This window comes from Silene latifolia, chromosome Y (assembly GCF_048544455.1).
Source record: "Silene latifolia isolate original U9 population chromosome Y, ASM4854445v1, whole genome shotgun sequence".
NCBI lineage: Eukaryota > Viridiplantae > Streptophyta > Magnoliopsida > Caryophyllales > Caryophyllaceae > Silene > Silene latifolia.
The window spans coordinates 169,143,921-169,161,440 of record NC_133538.1 but is presented as its reverse complement, the minus strand read 5'-3'; positions in this window follow the sequence as shown (position 1 = coordinate 169,161,440).

Below are 17,520 nucleotides of genomic sequence, written 5' to 3'. Positions count from 1 at the left end.
AAACAACCCTAATAAACCAACTACTAGGCTGAAGTACTCGCTAGCTCACACATGTCTTCACCCCATGAATGCACCACTAATACCTGTCATTCATGTAAACATGAACGCCACAGTCAGTGGGGAGTAACTCAAGGTTCTCCCAGCCACAAAATGTCGAAACGAACATAACAAAGAACTAAAACAGGTAAGTCATGTAAGACTCTTACAAAAATGTGGATATCAAGTTTATGTTTAAACATGGTAATTAAATGAGATGGAACAAGATAGATCAATATTAGCATGATAACGGTTAAACTACTCATATGAGAGAATTAAATAATATGGAAGACAAGAATACGGTCATTTATACAAGGGCACGCATTTCAAGGAACTACAACATAGATATGAGATTAGAATCCGAATCATGTGAAGCAATTAAGTAAGAGGTCAACCAATGCAAATTACAAGGATAGAAACTGTAGCCATTACTTGAAAAACCACTTAGCAAACATTGTACGGGACGTGGCCACTAATGTCACATTCATACTTATGGGTTGCATCTCACCATAAGAACGGATGGGAACATCAATCCCAACGATCATATCGCAACTAGAGGGCTTATAGCTCACCCCTAGTGTCCGATAGGACCAAAACAAACAACTGACAAATACCAATATCTATAACCAAACATGACCTTTACTACTCATATATCAATATATAATTCCCCTGGTAGGACGACAATGGTACTCCCAAGACTCGGTCCTAGTCTAAATCGCGAGACTCTCGGGGACAAAGACAGTTCCCGATTCGACATGCGGCGGGAGTCCCGCATCCAAGACCCGAACCCTAAATCGGAAATCGAGAACCCACAATCGGCAGGACAGTCCGAAAGAGGCGGAAGATATGAGCTAAACCCACAATCGGCAGGACAGTCCGAAAGAGGCGTAAAGATAAGTCAAGCAATACGGTATAGCATAAAGGCATTATCAAACGAACACGACTCAACCAAGCGATACGAATCAACTTGGAAAGAGACTACTACACGACTCAACCAAGCGATGCGAATCAACTTGGAAAGAGGCTACCAATGAAATGAGCCGATGATAATCTAAATAAGACATTTCATGCCAAATCATAATCATGAATATGAATAAGTAACCCATTTCTTCAATATTTGTCGCTTGAATAAAAATTTAAATAAACGGAGATGAACCATTTATGAAAAGCAAAACAAGCATCCAATTATAAATGACTCAATTTAATTAAATAAGTAGAATAATTCACTCACATTTGAGATACGATCAATAAATGGGAATGAACGGATTAAAAACTCATATTATAGGTAAATGAGACATTTCATCAAATTTTGACTTGAATAAATAATAAATTCCACATTTATGTGAGAAAAATATATGAATGAACTATATTTAACGAATTATGTCATATAAGGAATGAGACGTAATTTAAATAATTCGAATAATCCGAACTTGGCACCAAGGGTACCCCTAGTAAGTTTGGCCCAGTAGCAAAAGGTACCTATGTGCAAGCCCAATTGAGATACATAACTAACCCAATTGAATAAACATACTAGGCCTAATTATCTAAGGCATACCAACACCAAAAGGAAACAAAGGGTTATAGGAATATGGTGTACCCAAGCCTCCCCACCCGAGACCACCTCAAAACAGCCAAGCCATGGCCACACCAACAGCCTACGGCCATCCACAACCCGCCAACAGCAGCCCGCCTGACCACTCCTCCACGGCTGCCCCAAACTGACCACCTAGCAAGCTACCCAAAACCCGTTTCACAACTCGGATTTACGGTCCAAGCTAGGCCGAAACATACCCCCCCATAAACCGCTCAAGCAACCTGAGAGCTACATCGTTCTGACTCGAAAATTCAGCATCACAACAACCTAACACGGCCACGAACAGCCGACACCCGACTACCACTCACACCATCCGACTACTCATGGCCACCCCTCACACCACTTCTTAATCCGACCCAAAAATCAGACCAAAAGACGCACAAATTAAAAGCCGAACCCGACCCAGTCCTAAGGCGCATAACAGAGACCACTCCAAAACTGAACTCAAGCAACCACAATCACGAATCCATATGAGCCATAAACCGGGCTCAAACACACAGGGCTCATGACGGAAACTCGGGCTCAAAACAGTCCCATGTCAAACACCATTCAAGACGAGAAACATCATACAAATGCCAAACAATATAAAGGTTTAAACTTTAATAAACAAGAACATTTAAAAGGACACAAAAAACAGAAATTTCGACGATTGTCGAGTAACCTATCACCGCTACCTTTAACTTTCGAATTCTCGAGTGAAAAACGTCCCAAGTCCGAGCTTTCCTTCAGGGTTCTCAAAGTCTTCACCTAGAAACCGTAATAACAGCCGAGATTAGTTTAAGAACGTTACCTTCATGAGACGGGTCGAGACGAAAACTCCACAAGACTATATCTTTCTTACCTTAAAAGATGAAGGAAGAGATAAGGAGAAGAATGGTACAAAAATCAGGAGGAATGGTGAAAGGACGGAGTCAAAATCTGGGTTTTAAGGACGGCGGAAATGAGTTTGTGAGTTCTGAATTTCTGATGGTGTATTTTTGTTGCTGCAGTGTGATGTTTACAGGTAATTCGAAAAAAGGAAGGAGGGTCAGTGGGTTGGGACTTGGGATTGGTCTTATGGATAGTGTGTGTGTGAGGGTGAGAGTTAAATAATTATTTAAATGAATGTGAGAGAGAGTAATAAGATAGTAGGGGTATACCGTATATGGTGTGTTGGGTCGTCGGATTTCGGTTGGTCCATACTTTATCGAGGTTCAAAAGTAAAATGTGACGGTCTATAGCTAGACGGAAAAATGTCTCGAGTCTATATTAACTTGAGACGGAAACTAATATTAGTATTGTCACTATTATTACTATCCGACCAAAAATATGTATACATATATTCTTATATAAATTATGCCTCAAGAATATAAATTAAAAATACTTATTTTTATAAAAATGAGCTTTTATATTTATTACCTTTATAAAAATCGCTTTTGAATTAAAATTAATTAAATTGAAAAATTGAAAAATATATAATAAAGTGATTAAACGGTTTAATAAATTTTAAATGTCAAGACGGGAAATTCACGGGTGTTACAATCACCCCACCTTTTAAAAAGTTTCGTCCTCGAAACTTGAAAGTAAAAATGAAAGGTTACATAAAAATAAAACCGGAATTTTGAAATCGGTAACCAAAACATTAAAAGGTTACTTATCGTAAGAATTAAAATTCGTTCAAAAGCTTCAAATAAAATTTTCCGACATAACCAGATCGAAATGTAAATCATTCTATAAATCAAAAATCAAAATTTTCAAAAACATTAACGGAGAGTTTTCAAAAGTATAAGTCTCATTCATGGAACGAAATTGCTCTTGTCGTGCACACAAGAACGCTAACTTTCCAAGTCAAAGACAAGTTTTAAACAAAAACCATTCATCGATAAGCGCAGGATAAGTTATTAGACGCCTTTAATAACGAGTCCTAACATTCCATCAATGTTATAACCAATCGAAAAAGGTAGTCAACTCAAATTTTCTTTTGCAAAAACCAAAATGAAAATAAAAGTTTCATTTTTTTTTAAACTCAAAAAGGAGTCAAGTCTTTGAAATTATAATATTAACTTTGACAAGGGATCATAAATAACTCAAAGTTAGTTAGAAATTGAGCAAAATTTAAAGTAACTCGGGCTTAGCAATTAAAATCATGATAAATAATTTTACACTCAAAGAACAAATAGAGTACTAAATCAAATTTTCATTTTCGAACCTTTAAATAGGTAAAGTTTTGTAAAAGTAGCATAAAATATTTAACAACGAACCAAGATGGTAGTTTGAAATGTTTAGAAATGGTACGAAATGAAAAGAATTTAGATATCCTAAGAACAAAGTACGCTAAGAGGGTTCAAACCTAACTAGTCAAAAGAGCTATGATGAAGCAAGGAAAAGAGGTGTGAACGGTAACGCTTATGATCAAGGAAAAAAAGGGGAATTAGACAACAAGGAAACGCCAGACACTCAAATCTCAAATAACAACATCATCCAAATGGTTCTGAAAACTTCCTATCAACAAAACTTATAACCACAACACTCCCAAGAGTTTCCTCGAAACACTTACGCTACCTCATCCTAAGCCATTCCATGAAACAAGGTACTCCACTATAGGTGTGATTTCACCACTCCAAATTCTCAAACATCTACAAACAACTCCCACGAGATCAAGGTCAAAGCTTCTAACAAACCTATACTCAGATTCAACTAAGGTCAACCATGGGTTCCTCAAAATAGTAAACCATCAATCAAAATCCAAATTCAAAAGTTCTTTTGCCCATTCTATTATCCCAAGGAGATCTTTTTATACTCTCGAAACCTAAGGCATAAATGGTGACATTCTCCAAACTACGAGACAACCACCCAAAACATCTAACTCACCTCAGCTCAATATCTATCGATCCCAACTTATAATTACATCTCAAGAACTCTGGCTACTAATCCTGATTACCGCGAAGTTGATGCCCAAATGAGATTCCAAAACTAGCAAGAACTCTCACCTAACATGGTTCCTATGTAATCATCAGAACACTCACAAAAGTATACCGACTATGCTAAACTCGAGCTCAACTCAAACTTCCAAGTATAAACAACAAGGCTAAGTTCCATAACTTTAGTAACATAGGCAACTCACTCTTAACACGCATAATCCACCAATAAATTATACTCACTTTATCAAAGAACTAGGTATAAGAATCACTAAGTATGTCTCACCACACTACCTAAGTCTTTCCAACATCACAACTTCTCAAAACCAATGGTTATGGGTCAACCACAAACAAACTCCACAAAGCCAAATTATCCAACTAAAATAAACGTCTCACAAAAGAAAGAGAACTATCAAAAAGGCGTTAAGGGAGGATAAGCAAGGAACAAAGGACAAGTTGGGAGATTACAAGAGCAGCTTCCAAGGAAGAGAAAAGAGAGTTTAGAAGAAGGATGAGTATCATGGAATAAAAGTGAGATAAGGTTGATCAAGGATAGAAAACACACCCGAAGCGGTGTCGGGAGGAACGACGGCTCCGACTTGATTCTCAACACGAATGGATCCTCTTGACCTGGCTTCCGGAACATGAGGAGGAGGAGCAATCTTCTTCTTCTCGGGGCAATCCTTGATGAGATGACCGGGCTTCTTGCAATGGTAACACTTCAAGGGCATATCAAAGCATCCAATCCCGGGGTGATAAGCTTGCCTACACTTGAAGCACTTGCGGGTATCCTCAGGGTTGTCTTCCGACGAGTGAGCTTGTCCACCTTGCACTTGCCCACTTGGTACTTGTCCTCTTGGAAAAAGCTTCTTCTTCTTCTTAGCAGATGACGAAGATGAGGGAACAAAGGATCTCTTGCCACGGGAGTTAGGACGATGATTGACTTGGGCATTCGCATCTTGTTGATTCCGGAGGATTTGAGTAAGAGCTTCCATGATAGTATTCTCCACCTTGGTTGGTCGCACCATCTTCTCAAGACACCAAATAAATCAATCAAGTTAGCGCCTAACAAATAACCTACACAAAGAGACTACTAACTTAGGTCCTTAGTTCTACCCATCTCTCATTCATTATTTAAGGTCAATTTCAAATTTAAAGTGGGGTACACGTGTGTGCGTCGGGAGCAACAAAGGCTCTGATACCAACTGTGACACCCCGCGATAACGCGGAAAATATAAGTAATAAATTAAAGCGGAAAATTAGGAATCTTTTGAAACTTTTAAAATTTAAAGCGCGGGTTCACCAAAATCTAAAACATAAATAAAGAGTGCGGAAATAAAGTTTAAATTATACAAATGTGATAATCAAGGTGAGGGAAAATATATCCCTCGAATGACAATACAAAAAAAAAGGTGAGTCTAAACAACCCTAATAAACCAACTACTAGGCTGAAGTACTCGCTAGTTCACACATGTCTTCACCCCATGAATGCACCACTAATACCTGTCATTCATGTAAACATGAACGCCACAGTCAGTGGGGAGTAACTCAAGGTTCTCCCAGCCACAAAATGTCGAAACGAACATAACAAAGAACTAAAACAGGTAAGTCATGTAAGACTCTTACAAAAATGTGGATATCAAGTTTATGTTTAAACATGGTAATTAAATGAGATGGAACAAGATAGATCAATATTAGCATGATAACGGTTAAACTACTCATATGAGAGAATTAAATAATATGGAAGACAAGAATACGGTCATTTATACAAGGGCACGCATTTCAAGGAACTACAACATAGATATGAGATTAGAATCCGAATCATGTGAAGCAATTAAGTAAGAGGTCAACCAATGCAAATTACAAGGATAGAAACTGTAGCCATTACTTGAAAAACCACTTAGCAAACATTGTACGGGACGTGGCCACTAATGTCACATTCATACTTATGGGTTGCATCTCACCATAAGAACGGATGGGAACATCAATCCCGACGATCATATCGCAACTAGAGGGCTTATAGCTCACCCCTAGTGTCCGATAGGACCAAAACAAACAACAGACAAATACCAATATCTATAACCAAACAAGACCTTTACTACTCATATATCAATATATAATTCCCCTGGTAGGACGACAATGGTACTCCCAAGACTCAGTCCTAGTCTAAATCTGGCCAGACTCTCGGGACAAAGACATTTCCCGATTCGACATGCGGCGAGACAGTCCGCATCCAAGACCCGAACCCTAAATCGGAAATCGAGAACCCACAATCGGCAGACAGTCGAAAGAGGCGGAAGATATGAGCTAAACCCACAATCGGCGGGGACAGTCGAAAGAGGCGTAAAGATAAGTCAAGCAATACGGTATAGCATAAAGGCATTATCAAACGAACACGACTCAACCAAGCGATACGAATCAACTTGGAAAGAGACTACTACACGACTCAACCAAGCGATGCGAATCAACTTGGAAAGAGGCTACCAATGAAATGAGCCGATGATAATCTAAATAAGACATTTCATGCCAAATCATAATCATGAATATGAATAAGTAACCCATTTCTTCAATATTTGTCGCTTGAATAAAAATTTAAATAAACGGAGATGAACCATTTATGAAAAGCAAAACAAGCAACCAATTATAAATGACTCAATTTAATTAAATAAGTAGAATAATTCACTCACATTTGAGATACGATCAATAAATGGGAATGAACGGATTAAAAACTCATATTATAGGTAAATGAGACATTTCATCAAATTTTGACTTGAATAAATAATAAATTCCACATTTATGTGAGAAAAATATATGAATGAACTATATTTAACGAATTATGTCATATAAGGAATGAGACGTAATTTAAATAATTCGAATAATCCGAACTTGGCACCAAGGGTACCCCTAGTAAGTTTGGCCCAGTAGCAAAAGGTACCTATGTGCAAGCCCAATTGAGATACATAACTAACCCAATTGAATAAACATACTAGGCCTAATTATCTAAGGCATACCAACACCAAAAGGAAACAAAGGGTTATGGGAATATGGTGTACCCAAGCCTCCCCACCCGAGACCACCTCAAAACAGCCAAGCCATGGCCACACCAACAGCCTACGGCCAGCCACAACCCGCCAACAGCAGCCCGCCTGACCACTCCTCCACGGCTGCCCCAAACTGACCACCTAGCAAGCTACCCAAAACCCGTTTCACAACTCGGATTTACGGTCCAAGCTAGGCCGAAACATACCCCCCCTAAACCGCTCAAGCAACCTGAGAGCTACATCGTTCCGACTCAAAAATTCAGCATCACAACAACCTAACGCGGCCACGAACAGCCGACACCCGACTACCACTCACACCATCCGACTACTCATGGCCACCCCTCACACCACTTCTTAATCCGACCCAAAAATCAGACCAAAGCAGACCAAAAGACGCACAAATTAAAAGCCGAACCCGACCCAGTCCTAAGGCGCATAACAGAGACCACTCCAAAACTGAACTCAAGCAACCACAATCACGAATCCATATGAACCATAAACCGGGCTCAAACACACAGGGCTCATGACGGACACTCGGGCTCAAAACAGTCCCATGTCAAGCACCATTCAAGACGAGAAACATCATACAAATGCCAAACAATATAAAGGTTTAAACTTTAATAAACAAGAACATTTAAAAGGACACAAAAAACAGAAATTTCGACGATTGTCGAGTAACCTATCACCGTTACCTTTAACTTTCGAATTCTCGAGTGAAAAACGTCCCAAGTCCGAGCTTTCCTTCAGGGTTCTCAAAGTCTTCACCTAGAAACCGTAATAACAGCCGAGATTAGTTTAAGAACGTTACCTTCATGAGACGGGTCGAGACGAAAACTCCACAAGACTATATCTTTCTTACCTTAAAAGATGAAGGAAGAGATAAGGAGAAGAATGGTACAAAAATCAGGAGGAATGGTGAAAGGACGGAGTCAAAATCTGGGTTTTAAGGACGACGGAAATGAGTTTGTGAGTTCTGAATTTCTGATGGTGTATTTTTGTTGCTGCAGTGTGATGTTTACAGGTAATTCGAAAAAAGGAAGGAGGGTCAGTGGGTTGGGACTTGGGATTGGTCTTATGGATAGTGTGTGTGTGTGTGAGGGTGAGAGTTAAATAATTATTTAAATGAATGTGAGAGAGAGTAATAAGATAGTAGGGGTATACCGTATATGGTGTGTTGGGTCGTCGGATTTCGGTTGGTCCATACTTTATCGAGGTTCAAAAGTAAAATGTGACGGTCTATAGCTAGACGGAAAAATGTCTCGAGTCTATATTAACTTGAGACGGAAACTAATATTAGTATTGTCACTATTATTACTATCCGACCAAAAATATGTATACATATATTCTTATATAAATTATGCCTCAAGAATATAAATTAAAAATACGTATTTTTATAAAAATGAGCTTTTATATTTATTACCTTTATAAAAATCGCTTTTGAATTAAAATTAATTAAATTCAAAAATTCAAAAATATATAATAAAGTGATTAAACGGTTTAATAAATTTTAAATGTCAAGACGGGAAATTCACGGGTGTTACATTCTTAGCTGGACTCGTCCACTTAAAATAAAACTGCCAATATTGACATCAAGATACACAAATACTTTGGAGTTTGGAAACGCTTATACAAGCTTTATTATAATGTCGTATATATATAAAAAATCTCTCTAGAAAATCTCTCTAGAGTTCTCTCCCTAGGAGTCCTTATCTTTTTGCCGGCTAAACCTTTTTCTCATGCTTATCCCACCGCATACCTTTACCTCCGCCTCTCTTCCTAACCTAAATTCCCTACTTGTTGCTTACATGTCAGTTCATCGTCCGACCTTTTACACGTGTCAGCTTACATGTTTTTCCCATCGCCTTTATAAACTGTTCCAGTTGGTCTTTTCTCCTTCTCCGTCTTCATAAAACTAAATTATACATCTCCAACTTTTAATGGCTTCTTCCTCTTCCACCGTCTCGCCTCCTTGTAGAGCTTTGTGTGTCTATTTCACGGATATTGATGCATCTCTCACTCTTTTGGGGAAGCTGCAGGATCAACGATACTTCGAGATTGTCCGTATTTTGCAGATTGTCAATGCGAAGTGGAAGTTGAATGGTACGGTTTCGGTCCGTCGTTTTGAGCCTTTTTACCTTTTCTCGTTCTCTTCCAAGCAAGATTATGATTACTTCCGTCAGCGTCAAAACGGTAAATTTGGATGGTAGCCTGCTCGTCTTCCGTCCTATCTCGGCTACTTCAACCCCAGACAACCTCTTGTTCCATATTGTTCCTATTTGGATCAGGGTGAAGCATTTGCCTTTTCATCTGATGAATACCTCTGTTGCGGCGTTCTTACTGTCCCATGTTGGTGATGTATGTGAATAGGAATCGTACCCGACTTTGCTACCTCCGCGAAACTTTGTCCGGGTTAAAGTTTGGATCGACCTTTCAAAGCCTTTGATTCCAGGCTGTTATTTAGCGCTGAACGAGAGGGAACATCAATGGATATCCTTGTCTTATGAATGTGTTTTCAGATTTTGCAAGACCTGTGGCCAGAAATCATGGGTCTTCTACCAAGATACAAGTACTTGAACTCTACTATTGATCTTACGGTTGATGGGGACCATGTGGTGATGGACTCAGGGGGTGCTTCCCCTGTTTTTTCGTTCTCTAGCTCTGAAGATGACGACCCTGATGAGGCTGGTCCTTCGTCATCGGCTCCTCCAGACCTCCAGGTCCACGAAGATTTTTCCCGTGAAGTTCTGTTGGAATCGTTCCCGGTGTTGCGTGGAAATGCGGCTTTTGATCCTCCTTCTACTTCTCGCTTTGTTCCACCTGCTGTTTCTGTTCATCCACCTTCTCCGGCGTTTCGTATGCACGTCCCTAAAGATGCTATGGAGGACTCGCCTTTATTAGGCCTTCGGGAACCCACTCTTCCTTCTCAGATTATAGATGCTGGCTGCCTTTTCCGTGACTCAATCACTTCTGCTTCTGATGTTGCTTTTGACCCTGTGGAACCTATTTCGAGGTCGATAACTATGGTTTATAAACGTAAGGTAAAAGTCGGTATAAATTCTTCTAGTCGTGCAGCTTTTAAACGAACAAATAGATCTTCGTTTTTTGATTTGGACTCCACGACGGATTTTGTATCCATTTCTCCTGATTTGGTATTAAATCCGTCTCATATTCCTCCTTTTTCATATTTGTTTCCTGCGTTTTCTAATAAGGTTGATGTTATTTTGAGGCCTGTTGCTAAGCATCTGTTCAGTTCACTTTCGTGTGATGATTTTGATCAGCTGCCTCCCAAGCGCGCTCGTCCAGATGAGCTTTTTCTTTTTCGTTTTGTTTCTTATTCCTTACCTGTTTCTTTTTTGCCTTGTACCAGCGTTGAAGACTTGCTAGCTGAAGGTCTGGTGGTGGACCATAATTCGCCACCCGGTTTCCAATGAATACTTTTGCCTGGAATTGTAGGGGATTAGGAGAGATGGATGATCCTACAATTCCGTTTTTATTTTGGTGTATCCGTCAATTTTGTTTTTGCAAGAGACTATGACTTCTTTATCTGCTGCTGCTTCGAAGACATCCCATCTTGGACTCCCTCATTTTTGTGGCATAGACTCAGTTGGGCATAGTGGGGGTCTTCTTTTGCGTTGGGATGACTCGGTTGTACTTAGCTCTATTAGTATTCACCCTCACTTTATTTTGTGTAAATTATGTTTACCAGTAACTGATGTATGTACAAAGTTTGATATGTATGTGATGTTTATATATGGTGAACCATCTTTTGAGTTGCGTCTATCTTTATGGACCTCTATTACTGCTTTGATTTCTAGTCTGTCTCCTTTTCTAATTATTGGTGATTTTAATCAGGTTGAGATGAATTCCGATAAATTAGGTGGATCATGTGACATTCGCGGTCAACAGGATTTCACTACCTGGAGACTTGACAATTCTTTGCTTGATGTCCCTTTCTTTGGCCTACCGTTTACTTGGTTAAATAATCGCTCTGATGGTCAGTTAATTATGGAACGCCTTGACCGTGCCTATGCTAACAATCACTGGCTTCACATTTTCCCTGACGCATCATTTATGCATCTTCCTATTCTTATTTCAGACCATGCTCCAATTATCCTCAAGTTTTTCCCTCCTTTAAAGGTGTGCAGACGCCCTTACGGTCTTGATAACTGGTGCTTCAATTCACCATAGATAGCCCAACTAGTAGCTTGTGCGTGGCAGCTATCTATTGCTGGCTCTCCTATGTATGTTTTGTCTCGCCGCCTTGCTGCTGTCCGCTTTTCTATAATGCAATGGGTTATTCATCATCGGCTGTCCCATGGTATTAATTGGTCTGAGATACAACATCAAACTCATTGTTCTAGTTCTGGGATTATAGATGTTCAGTCAGCAACCTCTTTTCAACATGTTCGTTCTGCACAACTTCAACTTATTCAGACTCAGCATGCTTATTGGTTACAACGAGCAAAACTGAAAAATGAGGTTCTTGATGGCCTCCCATCGCGGTTCTTGTATTCCCGTGTTAAACAACGGTCTTCCCATCAGCGTATTCTTGCTTTACTTTCTAGCTCTGGTGAATGGCTTTTTACTCCAGAGCAGATTTCGTTGGAGATTACATCTTTCTTTCGAGACCTCCTGTGTGGAACACCTCCTCATGATCCTGGCTCACCTCGTGGGTTTGTTGCCCCTTTGCTTCAGTCACTTGATCTTCCGATGCTCAGCTCTGAGGACTGCTTACTGTTATCTGCTCCTTTTACGGAATTTGATATTATACATCCTCTCAATGGTATGGATGGTTCCAAATCACCTGGGCCTGACGGGATTACTCCCAAATTTTTCCAGATGTTTTGGCCCGAGATAGGCCAGCTGGTTACTTTGGCTCTTCTTCGATTCCTTAACTCGGGTGTTATGCTGAAAGAATGGAACCATACACATATTATTCTTATCCCTAAGGTTGAGAAGCCGGAGTTGATCTCTCAATATCGTCCTATCAGTCTCTGCAATGTTATTTATCGTCTTGCCTTCAAGTGTCTTGCCAATCGCCTCAAGCTTGTTATTTCATCGATTGTTTTGGAATCTCAGCAAGCTTTTGTTCCTTCTCGGCTTATGTCAGACGGCTGTCTTATTACTCACAAGATTATGCATTATCTTAATAAGACGAAGAAAGGATTGCTTTCTTATGCTGCGCTGAAACTTGATATGCATAAGGCTTTCGTTCGTGTTTCTTGGACATTTCTTATTGCGGTTATAAAGAAATTCGGTTTCCCAAATTTCTGGCAAAATATTATTTGGGAATGCATATCGACTGTCAATTATAATATCATTATCAATGGCGAGCCCTCTGCTACCTTTAGACCTTCTTGTGGTCTTAGGCAAGGTGATCCTCTTTCACCTTATTTGTTTATTATGTGCATGGAGATTTTATCTTGCCAGTTGCGAACAGCGGAAAAGACTGGCACCTTGCATGGCCTTAAGGTTTCCCGGTATGCTCCACCTATCACGCATCTTTTTTATGCTGATGATGCCTTCATTTGCTGTAAAGCAAATCCATCTTCTTTTGAGACTCTCAGGGATTTGTTTCGGTGCTTTGAACTCGCATCGGGACAGATGATAAATTTGGATAAGTCCTTTATTAAATTCAGTCCTAATGCTCCGACTGATTTCAAGTCCCACATGGCATCCATTCTTAAAAATAAGAACGTCTGATTGCTTTGGGAATTATTTGGGTGTCTCGGTAGATCTTTCTTCTAAGAGGTCTTTAACATTTCATCCTTTGTTGGATAAGATGACATCTCGTATTATTGCTTGGTCCTCTCTCCACCTCAGCCAGCCTTGTAAGCTACTTATTATCAACTCTATTATTTTTGGCTCTCTACGGTTTCTAATGACTTCTATTCCTTTTCCGCTTGGAATTTGTAAGAAGCTTGATTCTCTGATTGCGGCTTTCTGGTGGCGCAAAGATGTTCGTCATAGATCTATTCAGTGGCTCTCTCGAGACTCTCTGCAGCTTCCTCTTGAAAGTGGTAGCCTCGGTTTCAAATATGTCTCTTTGCTAAGTCAGGCATCCCTTATGAAGAATTTCTGGCATATACATCATCATCCGTCTGGTTTATCATCAAAGTTTATGACTCCCAAGTACAGGAAGGATCTACCTATTCCTGCTTCAAAATCAAAAGTCTCTCATCCTTCGTTTTTATGGTCTGGATTATGTCGAGCGGCTAATGCTTTTTCTTCTGGTTTTTCATGGAAGCTTGGTAACGGTGCCGTTGTTGACCTGTTTACCAGCCCGTGGGTGAACGGCCACACCCCCTCTGTGAGATTATTTTCAGCTGCCGAAACACCAACTCTTTGTGATTTTCTCAATGCTTCGGGTAATTGGAATACTTTCACTGTTTATCGTTGGTTTCAGTCTCCCTGTGCCAAGGCTATTCTTGCTATGGAACCCCCTCATATTGATATAGATGGTTTCCTATACTGGAAATAAACGGAGGATGGATTCTATACAGTCCGCTCAGGATATGATTTCTTGTTGGCACAGATATCCTTTTCCTGCTCTCCCTCGTTTTACTCTGCCTTTCCTTGGAAAGTTCTTTGGGGTTTTCGCTGTTCTTCTAAGTTCCCACTCCTTGTTTGGCTTATAGTACATAATATCCTTCCCTCTTTAGAAAATCTCTTTGTTAGAGGCATCCAGGTTAGTACTTGCTGTGTTTTTTGCCACTCACATTCGGAGTCTTTAGATCATCTTTCCGCTCTTGTACTGTTTCTAGACATGTTTGGCTATCTTCGGCTCTTGGCATTAATTCTGTAGCTAATCCTGCTGTTTGCTTGCAACGATGGAGTGCTGATTTTATTAGCTATTTTCATAGGGTCACGGGAAATGCAGATCAGTGCCTACTTCGTTTCTTATGTATTATTAAGGCCGTTTGGATGACTCGCAACTCGGTAGTGTTTGACAATTGCAGCGTCAATCCGATTCAGATTTGACATCTATCTGACTACCTTCTTGCATCTCATTCCCAGCTGACCGTACTTTGGTCTTCCTATTCTGCAGCCGCCTCCAAACTGTCTTTACCGACCTTGGACTGTGCTTTGCCTTTCTCTGCTGTGACTTACTTTATTCCTGTTTGCAGGTCATCTCATCAGGATCACTACATCATCTCTTCTTCGGATACGCTCTCTGGCACTCCTGTTGTTCAACATGTGCGTGCATCCACGGTTTTTGCAGCATCAACACAAGGCTTACTTCTCACAATGTATAGAGCTCACTCAGCTTCGCAACATTCCGTTTCTTTCAAAGTTACATCAAAAAAATTATCTTCTGTTCTGGCATCCACAAAGCCAGTACCAATCGAATTGCGCCACTCTTTGTGCACAATTCGTAGTTTCCTTCGTCTGTATGTTCACTGGTCAGTTAGCTTGGCAACTGGCTGATATTATATGTACTTTTTTAAGTTAATATATGAAGTTCATTATTGTCAAAAAAAAAAAAAAAAAATAAAGTCGTATATTTTCCATTGGTTAATTAGTAATGGTGACTACAATTTATCTTTTAATGGGTGGTTTTATTATATGGTGCTGGGAAACCGCCTTCCAGGAGATGTATTGATTGAGATATTAATTCTCATTGTAGGTATGAGTGTATGCATTGTTTGAGATGTAAGCTGCTAACCAGCAGCGAACATACAATCACACATGTATGCCTAAGGGGTTGTAGAACCTCGCTTGTAGTACTCAAACGATAAATTAGATGCTATCGTTTGTCATTATCAAAGCCAAGACCATACATCGATGGGGGTACTTATATAAGCTCGTTTTCCTACTCTGATATTCCGTTAATTCTTCTTTTCTTATATACTCCGTAATAAATAAGTTGTAAGGATGGTAATATTGGTTGCTAATGAGTTTGCAGCACATAAAGCACCTAGCTTTACAAGGTAGTGGTAATTGTGTTTTGGTTCTTCTTATTCGTTCAACTGATTGTTTCGTGCTTGCGAAATTTAAACAACGGCACGAGTAGCCGAGTAGGTCAAGCAGCCTCAACTAATTGGCAGCTGATTAACCTAGTGGTTCTACTTTCTCTGTCTTCTATTAACACAGATTTGTAGCTTTACACAACTTACAATCGAGATCATGACGCAACTACCCGTTTCACGATCACGAGTAAAATCGATACTTGATAGCGTGAGATATTGTTCTTGGGTTCCCACCATGGGACCATTGTTTTCGGCCACCTCCATGGACCAACCAATATAGTGATCAAAACTAAAATAAATTTAAAACAAATAATTAGATAAGACTCTTACATGCATACAAATAGAGCCACAGTAACATATTTGATGTTGGCGGGATTTAAAGTTTAAACTTGATCATGAGTACTAGCGCTCATGATTTTACATTTTTACTAACTGAATTAGCTCAGATGATGGTTTACTATATTAGTAAGATGTCCCTCATTTAATAATATACGAGTAACAATTACCAATTATAATTTTCTTAATCCATGCAACAACGATCTTATGCAAAACTAACCGATGCCTAGGTTGCACGGACACGGCTCATTTATGGCCTCCGCGTGTCCGACACGGTGTCAGACACGGACATGCCTAAGACAGGCTCAAAACGTGTCCGACACCTCAAAAACCGTGTCGTCGGTTTATTTTAATTCACGGCGTGTCGGACACGGTCCATAACATTTGGACACAGCCCGTAGTTGGTGGACACGGCATTTATGCCTTTTCAAAACAACAAAACCCAATTGGACAACAGTACGACCCCAACAACCTCCCTTTGCCGCTGACACAAGACCTCCTTGCCGTCGCCGCCGGCCCGGCGGCGACACTACATTCCAGGATAATCATTTTCCCCTAATTTCTTATTTCTTATTCAAAATCAATTTCCCCTAATTTCTTATTCTAGAGTTTTTCTTGGTTTCTCTAATTAGTCATAATCAGTTAATAGGACATAAACAAAGGGTGTTATTGATTTGGAAATCATACAAATGAACAAAGATTAGGGCGTTGATTTTGAATATGGGAGAATGGTGGTAAGTAATGTCAGAAGAAAATTGAAAGAGTTGCAAAAAGATAAGAGAAGATGAGGAAAATTGAGAGTTGCAAAAAGATAGAAGATGAGGAATATTGAGAGAATGGTGGTAACTTATTATTTTTGGTTTGATATAAGCAAAGCATAGGAAGAAGCATAGAAGATAGTTAGACATGTTTAATTTTGATGTATATAATATTAATATTGGTTGTTATTTTACTATTTTGCTTTGTGGTCTTTAAATGACCAAAGTTTAGATGTTGGTTATAATGTTCGTCAAATTCCTTTTATTTTAATATATATTGATATTTTGTTGTTGTGCCTGTGTCCTAAAAATTTCAAAGTGTCGTATCACGTGTCGTGTCCGTGTTCGTGCCCGTTTTCGTGCAACCTAGCCGATAGGCGATACGGCGTCCTAATCTTCTAGCAAACACGTATAAGTGTTAACAAAATCAGTCAGTCTCATTATAGACGGACACTATTCGTCTATAGCTATAGACGAATAGTGTCCCCCTCACAAATTAAAGTGGGTAGTGCAAGTGGGAGTATCCATTTCCCACCCACTTGCACTACCGACTTTAATTTGTGAGAAAGACATTATCCGTTAATAACTATAGATGGATAGTGTCCGTGTATAATGAGAATTTATGTAACAAAATTGGGCTTAAACAGTACCTTATGGTCAACGGACTACTATGACCACTTCGTTGTCACTTAGATCCTTGTCCGAACTTCTATATTCAACCGTCTTCAAATTTTCCCGCGGTTTAACTTTCTCTTATAAATATTCAACCTCTAATCTCCATTTAAATGCTTATAATAATAACGGTTTTTTTAACGTGTGCCTAAAGACCGTTAATTCCACTATTAATCATGATTACGACCCAAAAACTCTTGTTTTAGACCTCTTAAG